Here is a 13,856-nt window from a genome sequence, read left to right as displayed (position 1 = left end):
CTCCTGTGGGCAGGGGCGGCGGGGGGGGGGGAGGGGCAGAGGGCGAGAGTGAGAGAGAATCCCAAGCGGACTTCCGGCCGAGCGCAGGACTGGATCCCACGCTGAGATCATGATCTGAGCCAAAATCCAGTCTGGCGCTTACCCAACCGAGCCACCCAGGCGCCCCTTGGCCGTCTTTTTCAGAGCCCTCACCATCCAGACTCTTGTCCTCTGTCCTGTGGGAACTTTCCCAGCAGGAAATCCCATCACTCTGACTCCAGGCCTCGACAGCTGCCTCATTCCTGCCTGTCCTCCCCTGGGTCACTGCTGTTGCCCCTTCCTTGAGCTCCTGTCTCCGGTGCATGCCTGGCCTTCCTCACCACCACCATCTCCTTGGCTGCCCCCCAGCTCCCTTATGGCCAGCAGGGCCTTCTCTGCCTGCCGTGGCCTGAGTCCCATTTCTTGGCAGGTGGCGTTGCTGCCCCCCTGTGGAAGGTCACGGCTGCTTTCTTGCCAGAGGTGTTAACCACACTTATTTTGGCTGGTGAGGGCATTGTCTTTGTCTTTGAAATGGCCATAGGCTTTGTTTGCCTTTCTTCCAGAGACAGTAGCTCCTTCACTCGTCCCAGAAAACGGTAGTCATTCTGGTAATAGTAGTGGTTAAGAACTAACCCAGAGTGCATTTACCAGTCTAGGATCCACCCAAAGAGAGCTCATTTAATCCTTACCATCATCCTATAAAGTTGAGGGAAACACTATTATTATCCCCATTTCACAGATGGGGAAACTGAGGCTCAGAGAGGTTAAATAATGTGCTCGAGGTCCACATGAAGCCCTGAATGCCTGAAGCGTGGTAAACACTAGCTGCGTATTATTTCTATTACTAATTCCTGTGTGCCGCCGACTGCTATGATCTGGGGGAACGCACCCCGTCTTCCTTAGTCTAGGCTTCCTCATCTGTAAAATACAAATCGTCTGCAAGCTCCTTTCTGATTGTAATCCTTGTGCTCTCGATCATCTCATTTTCCATAGAATGAGTCCCGTTTTCCTAGGAAATCTCTCTCTCCAGCTTTTCCTGGATTTTGCAATGAAATAATTGCTTGACTGCTCTGGAAGCTTCCAGAAAACAACTTGAAACAATGCTCAAGGGGCTCCCCTTTCTATCAGAGGGCTTTAGAAACAGCTACCTCAGTTGTCTCCAAAAGCCTTCATTAAACCAGCGTTGTGAATACTAAATTGATGTGTTCCAGTCTGAATTCCCTCTGGGAGAGGCGAGGGACGAGATGTGAGAGGGCAGGTCAGTCCTCAATCACACTTCCTTTCTGGTCAGGTCTTCTGTCTCCACTGCATTAAGCTGATGAAACTCCACCACCCTGGGATTTGGCCACAACAGAGGTTAGAATCAAGGGCTTCCCCTTGGCCATCAAAGGGTTTCCTTCTCGTGGAAGAACCACAATGATGAGGGGGTGCATTGGTTTTGCTTCCTGATCTGTTGCCATTTATAGGAGATTGAAGTTTGAGCCCCTAGCCCCCCAGAGCAATAGGCAGGTCCACGGGCTGGTGGCCTGGGCTTAAGACAACTGTGCAGGCAGGATGTCCTCTGATCCCATCTTGTAAAGTCTAATAGAATGACATCACAGGGATTCTGGAGTCTCTGGTCAGAGTGCTGAGAGACAGAACAATAAGAGGGGAAAACTGTCTTTGAGTCCTGCGAAGCACAGGGCAGTGTCCTTGCCAAACCAACGCAGTGGAAGCCTGCTGGGTATTAATAGCAACAGCTGACGTTTATGGAGCGCTTACACTGCGCCAGCTGCTGTGCTAAGCACCATTTAATCCACATCATGACCCTCCGAAGCAGGTCTTGTTATTATCATCACCGCCAACACGTCGTAGATGAAGACACAGACTAAGAGCGCTGAACTACTTGCCCCGGGGCACGCAGCAGTGCCAGGCTCTGATGCAAAAGCCCACGCCCTAGCCACAGCACTTTCCTGCCTTCCTCTGGGGTCCTTGGGACTAGAGACACCCCAGTGCAGATAAGGGGACCCGGACAGCAGCTGAAATCTTGCTTTGGCCCCACTTTGGGCTGGGTTTGCACTTCATGGGACCTTCAGTAGCAGGTCTGGGTCTTGGGGCTGTGGATTAAAAGTCTGCTATTGGTTATTTAGGGGAACTGAGCCTGAGGGAAAGAATATTTGCTGATCTCAAAGAGAACTCAGGACATGAGCACGCAGATGCTGGCGTCCAGGGGGAGCACACCAGCCAGCTGTGCAGTAATCCTTCCTGGCCGATAGTCTGCTCAGGAGACCACCAGGCAGGCACGTTGCTCAAGAGATATTTCTACCAATGAGTAACTCCTCTCTTCTCTCGGGATCTTCCTGCCTGGTGTATTGGTACTGGCTTTTGGAATTCCAGGTATCTTCTTTTTTGATCTGTGTCGGCGATATTCCAATATATTCTTACTCTTCAGTTTTTATTTTCCAACATTCTCCCTTAAGACCCCAAACCTTCTGTCATTGAAACACTGCTTTAAGGGACACCTGGCTGGCTCAGCTGGTTGAACATGTGACTCTCGATCTCGGGGTTGTGAGTTCGGGCCCCATGTCGGGTATAGAGATTACTTAAAAAAAAATCTGTAAAAAAACCACACTGCTTTAAGAAAACCATGATAGAATTTCTGAGATTCATTTTATTTTATACCAAGGCCTTAAAATTCCTGTCCTCCAAAGAAGAAATGGAAAGAGAAGTGGATTATGAGGCAGGAAAAAAGAGGGCCCGATCCAGTTCAGCTCCCACGGATCTGTGTGGTCCCTGGCAAAGTCAGCCCAAGGAGCGAATGGACTAGAGATTCTAGTGGACTCACTAACGTGGACTAGCGAGTGAACAGTGAGTCCGGTCCATCTATTTTACTTCTTGGCCTGGAGGAAGTTCAGCATATACTCCTTCCAGGGGCTGGGATGGAGAAGTATTGAGACGCCTGGCTAGAGAGCGCGGGAGGAAGGAGGGTGTCAGGGGTGATGGCCAGGAGGGGAGATCCAACAGTTCCCCACGACAGAGGGGCACGTGTCCTGTCTGCTTCATAAGGAAGAGCTCCAAGCAGCTGAGCGGTCACCACTGAGACCCCTTCAGAAGAAACGTCCCTGGCTGACTGCCACAGGGGGCTGGACTGTGGAGCCCTTGGGAAGTAAGAATGGGACCCAAGATGAACATCGTTGACGCAGACTTCTGTCCAGTCACCTGCATGTCCCTTCCAAGCATCTTGTTTTCCCTCACGTGTAAAGGTAGTCAAGGCATTTTTATCCTTTCTGTTGTTGACTGATACAAATTACCTTCTAGAAAAGTGATTGCTGACCTAGAGATCTGGATTTCCAGATCACATCCGAGATATTTGCTATTTTTCAGTATTTTAAGTATTTCAGAAAGTCTCTCAGAAATTGTACATTTACACAGATAGTAATGTCTATGCTAACAAAAATGTCAAGTCTCTTTGCCTTTTGGCTAGAATTATTAGCTTGGCGTGGTAACACTGGCTATCTCATGCTAATATGAAAAGTTGGTTGGCAGCGATCTATATTTCGAATAACTAAGAAGTAGGGAAAAGCTGCTTGCATGCGCTCGTCATTTACACGCTGCACGGTTACACAGCAGCGTGGAGGTGGCTGAATTACCGCTCCTTTTTTAAAAATTGTAGAGCGTCTTTCACAACATTGGGTCTGTGTAGAAAAAACCTGGTGAAGGAAGTACGAGGGCATGAAGGGCTGGAGGGCTCTTTATGATTCATTATCTCTCACTTCAAAAGGAGATGGGTGCTGAAGGTCAGCGGAGGACAACTAGAGGCCCTCTAGTAAGGGGGTACTTGGGTTTAGCTTCCTAGACACCCCTCCAACTTAGGGGACTTTTTTCTACTCACTGGCAAAGCCATCAGATGGTTTATGTTCCCCTGGGTTCTTTTTTTTTTTTTAGATTTTATTTATTTGACAGAGACAGCAGGAGAGGGAACACAAGCAGGGGAAGCGGGAGAGGGAGAAGCAAGTTTCCTGCTGAGCAGGAATCCCGACGCGGGGCTCGATCCCAGGACCCCGGGATCATGACCAGAGCCGAAGGGAGACGCTCAATGACGGAGCCACCCAGGCGCCCTATCTCTTGAGTTCTTTAACTGTCCAGTTATTTAAATTCTTAAGGACTGACTTCACTCTCAGCCTTTCTCTCTAAAACTGTATCTTGTAGACCAGTTACCACTGGCTTCTCTGAACGAAGAGGCCCGATGTTCTCCACCCCACTTAGCAGGTAATTAGGCGCTGCCTTTGATGAGGTTGTGGAATATAGGTGAGGTTCAGTGGGGTGCAGTCTGGAGCCATCAACCAAGAAGAATTCTTGAGACGTCTTTGGTGCAAAATGGTGGTTTATTAAAGCACAGGGACAGGACCTGTGGGCAGAAAGAGCTGCTGCCCCGGGTTGTGAGGGGTGGCTGATTATATAGTATGGGGTTAGGGGAGGTAAGGAAAAAGGGAGGTTGGGAAAATACCTTTATATGTTAAAGAAGACTCACAGGATCCTGGAGGCCTTGCTATTGTCAAGTTAAGGTTGTTTTTCCCTCTAGAAGGTGTTAAGATAGTTGGGAGCTTCCTGGGAGAATGTTACTTTCCTCCTATCCCGTGTCCTTATCAATGGGCTGCAGGTGTAAAAGAAATTCCATTTTATTTACATTTCCTTCTGTCTCATCTTCCCTCAATTTTATGGAGAGGATGGTAATGTTAGGGCTTCAGGAAACTGAATTATGGGTCTCTGGAAGTTAGGCTATTGATTAGGCTATTGATAAGAAAGCTTCTTCCTTATAAATCACTAGGACATGTGTAAACTGAGGGAGACTCAGGTCTTGCAGGATTGTGATCTCTGTTAATTATTTGTTTTTCCTTTCCTTAGCTTTACGGCAGCCAGGAGTGCCTGAGGAATGTCACGTACATCCCATGGCGGGGGAGGGGTTGCAGGGTGTCAGTTTCTGCTTTGTCCTCAGCTTGCCGGCTGTTCTCTCATCACCCTCACTAGATGCTCCTGTGTTATCCATCTCTGCGGAGGCCTCCCTGTGGGCTCCTCTCTCGTCTTTGGTAGCAGAAGGTTTGATACAGTGCCATAAAGACCTTACCATTTTACGACATTTACTATCTCACAACGCTTTAGTGGTCATCACCATGCATATCTGCACATCAGTTAGGTGAGGTAAGGGGAAGATGTTAATATCCTCACGCTACAGACGAGACACAAAGACTCAGTGAGGTTAAGGGCACACCTGGAGTCACCCAACGGGCAGGTGGGGGATCTGGAACACGGGCCTTCCTGATGTCTCATTTTCTTCTCACTGTGCTATGTGCTATCTAGGTAGGCAAGTGCAGTGGCTTTTAAATTATATCTCCTTACTTGAAAGGACTACAGCAACTATTTCTCAGAGGGTGGGAGTGAGTTCTTACTCTCCCCATTGAGTGGGTACGGGGCTAAGCTTGGAGGTGGCAAAAGTCACGGTGTATTGCCCAGTGCACAAGGAGAACTGAGAGCCGTTGTCTAGAAAGCAGTCTACTTTTGCCTTGTCGATCTGAGTTGCTGGCTGATTAGAGTTTTGCTCTTTTGTTGGTCTCTGTATTTACTTTCGAGTCTTTTTGGTCCCTCACTGCTCATGTTAAACTCTAATTCTGGGTTCAGTAAAGCAGTCAGTTTCGACCCAAAGCCTCACTTCCCTTCTGGGTCAGGACTCAGGACAAACCTGGAAGGTGGGGATTGACTTGTGCCCTTCAAAGCCTGCAAATTCAAGCTCTCCATCCCCAAGGCAGAAGCCCACTTTGGCAGCCAAAAGGAGGATTTTAGCTGTTCCTTTAAGTTGCCTGCCAAGTCTCAATCCCAGACCCCCAACACACTAGCACCCTCCTGGGAGACTGAGAAAGGAATTGCTTCATTTCAAGGCAGCCAAGTGGATAGATGGTGGGAAGCATCTGTTTTGGAAATGCATTTCTCACAGCAAATAACATTTGCATGATTGTGCCTGCAAATATCACCATGGCATTTGCTAAGTTAAACACAGGCATTTGCTTGCCTGACCTTCACCTTGCTTTAGATCTAAGATGCTCCTGGGGTCTGGGAGTTTCACCTTGGGGAGGGACTCTCCCTTCGGCTCTGTCCTCTGAGGGTGGGACGTTTCCTTGTCAACTTGGGAGGATACATCTGTTGTACACACAGAATCCAGGTTTTAAGCGAATTCTGATCCTGGTGGTCCAAGATATGGAGGCAATGACGTGACCTCTTATAGTCTCAGTTTTCTGCTTTTCATGAGCCTATAACACATAAGACAATAGGCCCTTTCTACATATATTTTCACTATATACCTATAGTACTGTACCACCTGTGTAAACTTTCCTCCCCTGCCTTGTGCTGATGTTTTCATATATGTGCATTGTGTCCCCCAAAAGATGGTAAGCTCCTGGCCGAGAGAGACTATATCTTTTACTATGCTGTCATCCGTTCACGTCAATATGCTATGTTTAGCTGTATGTGCGTATGTGTCTGTGTAAGATCATATGAGCATAAAAGCAGTATATGGGAGGGTACATGATAGGTTGTTAACATGGATTATCTGGGCAAAGGGTGGCTACCATGGATGGAAGGGAGAGGAAAGTGGGAGTGGGTGATTAAACAAAGAAAAGGACAAAAAAAGACCACATTAAAAAAAACTCCTAGCACATCAGTTCAACTTTGTTGGGGGGGCAGGGTGGGGGGAGAAGCCAAGATGGTGAATCAGCAGACCGTATTTACCCATCTACGTAAAATTCTACACATGTTTATGTGCCAAGAAATTAACATAGAGTACAATTAAGGAAAAGAAGTACTACGCACATAACATTCAATAAATATCCGGTGAAAGAATGAATGAAAGCTGAATAGTATGCTATATGCGATAATTTTATAGATTTGGGTTTTCCAGGAGCTATTTAGTTGCTGTTGTTACTATGACACCTGAAATGCTTGCACTGTGTTCTCATAATCAGAATCACTAGTGCCCTCTGCTTCATGGGTAGGCTAGACCGCCTGGGGGAATCCTAGTTTCCTCCATGGTTATCCTGTTAATACCAGCTGCACCAGAATTAGCTGGTGTGATGGTCAGAAGTGGAAATGACAGGGTCCCAAGCCTGGTATACTGATTAGCATCTGGCGTGGGGGGGAGGGGGGCAGGGACTGGAGTGAGGGGAGGGAATTGGGAACCTACGTTTTAACAAGCACCCTAGGCGATTTTTATGCTCATTGAAGTTTCAGAGCCATTGCTCCAGGCATGGCTAGCTGCCAAAGCGGTATGCTGCTTTTATAATTAACTCTTCTTCAAGCAAAACAAAGATTTATTATTTACTATATTTAAAAAATCATGCCTCATTGTCTGACCTTTCTTTGTTTTATTGCCAGTATTTAAAAGACCTAATTCATGTGAACTTCCTAATAGGTAGATCAGACTTTGAATGGATCCATCTAACTTGGGGGGAGCCACATTCCCCCAGCTGAAAACGTCTTGGCACTTTCTCCTGTACCAGCTTTGTGCAGTGGTGACCTGCCCTAGTGAAAAAATCTTAGGTCTTTAGTCACCCTAAAACAAATTTCTGGCAGCAAAATGCAATGTATTGAACATAAAAAAGGCATGGAGGGTAATAGAACAACCCTTCATGCTTTTTAAAAAATGTTCAATATATGTAATTTTTTAATGGAAAATCCATGCTCTTACCACCCAGCTTTGTCCAGTCTTAACATTTTGCTATGCTGTCTTCAAATATGTGTTTTCATAAATAAAGCATGGTAGAAACATTGTCTAGCCCTCCCTGACCCATCCTTTCTCCCCCCCCCCCCCCGCAAAGGTAGCTACTGCTGAATTTAGTGATTTCCTTCCCATAAATATTCGTATATTTTTTACTATGTAATGTATTCATATACAATTTGGTCTGACATATTTTGAACTTTATGTAAATGGGATTGTACGGTATGCATTTCACGGCAAATAGATTTGATTTGTTCAGTGACTTACTTGTTGACATATGTGGTTCCAGCTCGTTGCCCCGACCTGCAGTCTGGCCCAGTGTGCCCCACCGTCGTGGAGTAGAGAATGGCCGGTAGTATCACTAGCGGAGTCGCAATACTGAGCTGTAGCCGCTCCGATTTTATCTATTCTTTTTTTTTTTTTTTTGATGTACATTTATGTTTTCTTTTTTAACGATGATGGACAATGTCGAAGTGCACTTTTTCGGCGAATTTCTCCTGCTTGTGGAGGATTTTCTGTCTCTAGCAATGGACTTGTGGGCTGTAGCCTATGTGAGTCTTCAAGCTTTAACAGGTATCGCTAAATTGTTCCACAAAGAAATTGCCCCAGTTCCCATAACCACGTCTTGCATATTCCAGCAGGCTTTTCCTTGCGGGGCCTCAACTTTGAAAGCAGAAAACAGAAATATAAGCCAAGGAAAGAAAATGGCTTTGAGAATACATTTAGTTATCAGTGGAACTTACTGCAGACTGTTTACTTTCCAATCTGAAGGCGTTTCTCCTGTGTGATCACCTCCCTTCAAATACAGTCAGTGCATCGTGGTCAAGCCCTGGTGCCGAGGCGTTTGGGAGCGCGGCTGCAAAGGCGTCCATGCGAAAGGACTTCTCTGAGACTTTGAAGAAGAACTGGGAAGCTAAGACATACACTATAGATAAAAGTTAATTATTTAAATAACGCGTTAGCAGAAAGAGAGAAAAGATATCACTGGATAGTGCTGACTCATCACTGAATGAGTTGAGCCTACATTAATTCTATAGAGGTTTCAAGACGGGGAAGTCAGAGCCTGTGTGATTCCAATTTGCCATAGAATGGTTTCCTAGCAACCATCACTAGATGAGAATCAGCTAACTCTGCTTTTTGAAGCAGACTTTAGTCCCTTAGAAAAAATGAGTTAAATAAATGCCAGCTTAAAGTAGAATTTGACCACGTAAAAATGTGTTTGAGATACATGACTTTTGAACAAAGATCTAAAGTGGTTTCCTTTCCCAGAACCTAACAAAGGTGGATGTGTGGAAGTGGAAGGGGCACCAGACTGAGGGACTTGGGCACCTGACTTTTCCTGGGAATTGGGGTTGGGCACTGATGAGTGAAGACAGCAGACCAACTGGGGGTGGGGCAACCGAGTTGCGCACTTGAATTAGGGAAGCGAGCAATTTCCTAGGCGCACCTGGCCCAGGAAGTCTTAGAGACAGCTGACAGATGGGGAAATCAGCCATTTGGGCATAAGCCCTGGAGACTCGCTCCATGGCACTGGCTTCTATTTGTCCCCAGAGGTTAGCTCCAAGGGACAAACATCATATATCTCCTGACATAGAAAAAACAGCATTAACCTGATAGTCCATTTCTATTTCTCTTCCCACATCTTGTGACCTCTGACGGTGGCTGGTTGGAAAGGGGAAGATCTCAAGGGCATTCCCAGGAAGGAGGCCCACGAGGGGTCGGTTTGTGTAGTTTGAACTTACTATGTGCTTGTGGCCCCGGCACCCGAGAGAACCCGACAGAGGAAACGGTTACCACCGAAGGACAGAGTTTGCAAAGCAAACTCTTTCAGCTAGGACCACATCAAGGAGACATTTCTGGGGCTTTCAGATAGAAATGGAGACTCACAGATTTCTAGATTTGGAAGAGACTTTTACATGTCAAATGTATAGAATATAAAAGAAAATAATTCTGCCTTGCTGTTCGGACTTATAATTGTACCCAACTTCACCTGAAGAGGAAACTGCCTCTTTACCTTCCTCCTTTGTACAAAATAAATGCTATTAGATACTCTCAGAGATATCTGTAAGAGTTGATACAACTGAGAATAAAATATAAATGAAGAGATCCTGAAAAAATTCTTATTATTCTTAAAATTGTGTAAGTTTTTTCAGTTAAGCTAAATCTAGAAGTGATAGTAGAATTCTATTAATGATAGGTCACCTTGGTGCAATTTTCCAGCACTATAATTTCTGCTGCATATCCAGTGTCATTGAAAGTCTTTAGATATCAATGCTACGCCACTTGGGAAATTTATGGATAAGAATTTTTTTCAAGATGGTGGACTAAGTCATACAATTACCATTGAGGTGTTCCTTGACGTCATTTTTTGATATACCAATTCTTATTTAAAGTAAATCACTTCTTTGAATGTAATTATGGTGACAGATACACAAAAATGTAAGATTCCAGCCCCCACCAAAGCTGGTGGGTCTTCTGGTTTCTGACATCTGAATTCAGCCTATTCTGGCAGATACAGTGGTGTGTTGGGGCTGGCTTTCTTCCCAACTTGCGTTTACTGATATATTGGCACCTTGGAATCAGCCATGGTGCAAGTATTTATACCATTAACAGTGGCAAACACAACAAATCAGGGCTTTTATTGGAGAGCCAGTTGTTAGACATTAATCATCACACCCCTGGGCAGGTGTCACCTGTTATCACAGTGAATAGTGAACCCTAGGCAGACATTCCTTCCTTTGCCATTTGCCATCCCGCTCACGAGTGCCCAGGGCATAGACTTAATTTTCCTATTGTCCAAGCAAAATGCAAAGGGAATCTACAATCACTTCTTCAAAGTCAGAAAGGGAATCTACAATCACTTCTTAGTTTAAAAAAATCTCAAAAAGCCTCGTAGAGTCCATTCCGGGAATGACTGTTGGGTATAATATTTTGTTTTGTGTGATTATCTGCACCACTAGAAACCTCTGTTTCCGTGGACAATGGAGACATCTCTGGAAAGCCAATTCAATCTTCTCGAATATTCCTTATGTATCTTTCACAGTGGGCCCAGCCAAAGGACCAGTCTGCCTGTTGGGGAGCAGCTTTGATGCAGCCGCCCTTCACAGACCCCCAGAGGACCAGAGTCAGAAGCGCCTTTGATTCATGCTGCTTATTAGGAGCTTAGCTCCTTTAGTGCTAAGCATACTCCCTCCTGCTGGTTAAATCCCTGTTTTTTCCTCTTGGTTGCACTAAGTACTCATCACATATGGGCAGTGTGCTAGGTACTGGTCTGTTGGGAAAACAGGAAGTGGTTTTTTTCACGAGAGCTAGGAGCCAATCCTGCCTGATAAGGATTTAATGAGAGGTCAGAAAGAGCCCAGGTGACAGGTATTTGAGGAGAAACCTGTACCCGGTCCCATTGGAATGTCAAAAGTAGCTGATACTGAGAGACCTGCACAAAGCCCAGGGTTCTTGCTATATTTTTGTTGCTGATATATCCTTAAAAAAATAGCAATGAAAAATGTGCGGTCACTTGGACTTTGGAGTTAAGTCCTTTCAGGCAAAATAGATATCCATCCATCCATCCATTCCAGAATAATTTATTAAACATTACAAAATCCTAGGATCAAGTCTACTCAGGCTCTATGGGGACCCCTTGCCTATGGGTAGACAGGGATCTGGGGGGGAGGGGCTGTCGAAGAGGGGGGAGAGTTCACCTACCATCAGCTTGTTCCTCCAGGGTGCTGGTTGTTGTGGAAGAACAAGAGGTCTTTTCCCAAGAGAAGTTCATTACGGAGGAAGAGCCGCCATGTCACCTGTGGTGACAGGGCGAAGACGTTGATTTTATACCTTTTGCACATTCTACTCGCTCCAGGCTTTAAATAAAGGGACTTAAAAAGAAAAAAAAAAATTCAGAAGGTATTAAAAAACCACTGATATCAACTTATAAGCCCTTCTTGTATCTTCATTCCCAGCTTCCTACTGAGTCAGCTGTCTCTTTTTCTCGGGGAGGGGGAGGGAAACGACCACAGCAGAACCACAATCTCCTGCACAGCTTGCCCCTCATACCTGCGGACCTACCACATTCTGGGGGCACAGGGCTACCCAGCCTCTCCATCCTCCTGCAGCTGTGTCGGTCCTTGTACTATGCTCACTGACGCAGAACTACCCGAGCAGAAATAGCAATTCGGTGAAGGATCACGTTCCACGAGTTGAGTCTCATGCTGTGTTGGTCCCATAGATGCAATTAGTTACCCAACAGCAGAAAGCTTGTTCTGTTGTTGGCGGGTACCTTGGCATATTACCCATGGAACAGATGGCTACTGGTTCCACAAATTAGATTTCCAGATGATTGTATAATAGTGTGTCAACCAGCCACTCCTACCTTGCCCTTCCTGCCTCCCAGATAAATGGGAGTGAGTCTATGTAAATGTACTGACCTCCTACCAATTAACTATTCCTGTGGGTGGGAACACAGTTGGGACAGGGTCAGAAGGAGGGCAAGGGAGTCTGCTCTTTCAAAACAATTAATTAATCCTCAATGTGTATGTCTTCTTGCCCTTTCTCTCTAGTCCCCATTCCAGCATTCCCAAATGTTCTATGTACTGACCTAACAGCACCTGGTCTCCCTTCAATCTGCTTTGATGACCAGGTTGGGAGAGACTCCCTTGCCCCAGGTCTGCGTTTCTGATTCATAGTGATGTGATGCAAATAAAAATCTTTCCCTATTACTAAGTGGTGGGACAGGAGGGGCTTCTGCACAGACCTGCTCGTTAGTCCTCCCCTGCCTCCATACTTCCTTCTTAGAGGTCGTTCTTCTGCTGTGTGTTCTCCCTCCCACCCCAGTGGTGGTTGACTAAGGAACCAGCCCGATCCCCTCTCTTGAAAAATGAAGAGGGAGGGATCAGGAAGCGGGACAGTGTCAATGCACAGGCACTAGGATAAAGGTCTAGGGAGTCTTGCAGAGGGCCTCAGAAAGGTGCTGGCTCCAGGGTCTAGCTGGTCACCTTCTCTTGGAGTCTACTCAATCTGAATTTTTTGAATAAATTTCCCCTTACAATTGCATGAATGGTTTCTCTGCAGCCAAATGATTCCTCTCTGGAACAAGCCCCTACTCCATTTCCTTTCCCAAGGGAAAATCACAGAAGCCGTGTCACTGTCTTGGCTATGACTATCTCCCAAACCCTGAAAAGACAGATGGCCACCCCTGTACCAGGCAAAACATTCCTGAGCCGGAACCACAATCAAGTTTAATCATGAAAAAGCGGGACTTCATCTGAAGGCCAGTCACCTGTGCTGTACCTACTAGAGCTGCTACATAGCCCATGACTTGGGACCATGACACCAGTGTTCTTTCCTCCAGTTGCCAAAGTGACGGTGACAAAGGGGCTGTACTTCTCTGTCTAGGGCTTGCCTACTCAATGCTGTTTGGATCATCACACGAATGGAATTGGGTATGAATCATACCCCTTGATTTCCTTCCTTTCATAAGAAAGTGGTTTAGAGTAGAGAGAAGCAGTGCCTCTCATGACAGAAGAAGTTTCGGATGTGGCCATTCCTCCAGCAAGGATGCAGCTGGGCTCAGGCTTGAGGTCTGGCTTTGGTGGCGAAGAGTACCTGGAGGCGGGCCTAGGAAACACCCAGACAGCTGAAGAAGAGGTTTGTCCTTTTGGTTTTGATTATTTGGTTAGATTGCTTTTGCTTATTTGTTTTCTCACATTTTTAACAAACCTGTCTGGCAAGGTGTGTTCCAGGAGCCCATTGGACTCAGTCTTCCTAAAGGGATGGTTGGCACTGTGAGTAGGATGAAAGTGACCTTCCAAACTCCCTGCATAGGATGGGCTGGAGAGCAGAAGCTTCACTCACATTCTTATACCAGGCTCTAGACTTCGATCTTTGAGGCCAAGCCCTGGTCAACTCAACCAGTGGCTACCGTCTGTTAGCTATTTAGAGACGGTCCTGATATGAGCCACTGGGGAGCTGCTAGCCAGCCTGTAGAGGGACTTGGGGTGAAGCAATCTCTGTTGTCATACTGTGTTTGTCCAAAGGCACGCTGAAGGGTAGTGACTTTCGGTGAAGAGCCTGTCTCCCCCTGTATGTAACGTGTTCTTTC

General features: G+C 46.2%; 1 long non-coding RNA gene across 1 annotated transcript in view; it reads left to right on the top strand.

Annotated features, from left to right (window-relative positions):
• Positions 1 to 8,153, top strand: part of LOC103672093 — a 19,166-nt gene extending 11,013 nt beyond the window's left edge. The window contains exon 3 of the long non-coding RNA XR_571065.2: positions 8,052 to 8,153. This is a non-coding gene — a long non-coding RNA (uncharacterized LOC103672093). The remainder of the gene's footprint in view (positions 1 to 8,051) is intronic.
• The last annotated feature ends 5,703 nt before the right edge of the window (positions 8,154 to 13,856 follow it).

The sequence above is a fragment of the Ursus maritimus genome, unplaced genomic scaffold, assembly GCF_017311325.1.
Source record: "Ursus maritimus isolate PB19 unplaced genomic scaffold, ASM1731132v1 scaffold_25, whole genome shotgun sequence".
NCBI classification, from domain to species: domain Eukaryota; kingdom Metazoa; phylum Chordata; class Mammalia; order Carnivora; family Ursidae; genus Ursus; species Ursus maritimus.
Note: the sequence above shows the minus strand (reverse complement) of the source record. Positions and strands in the feature narration are given on the sequence as shown.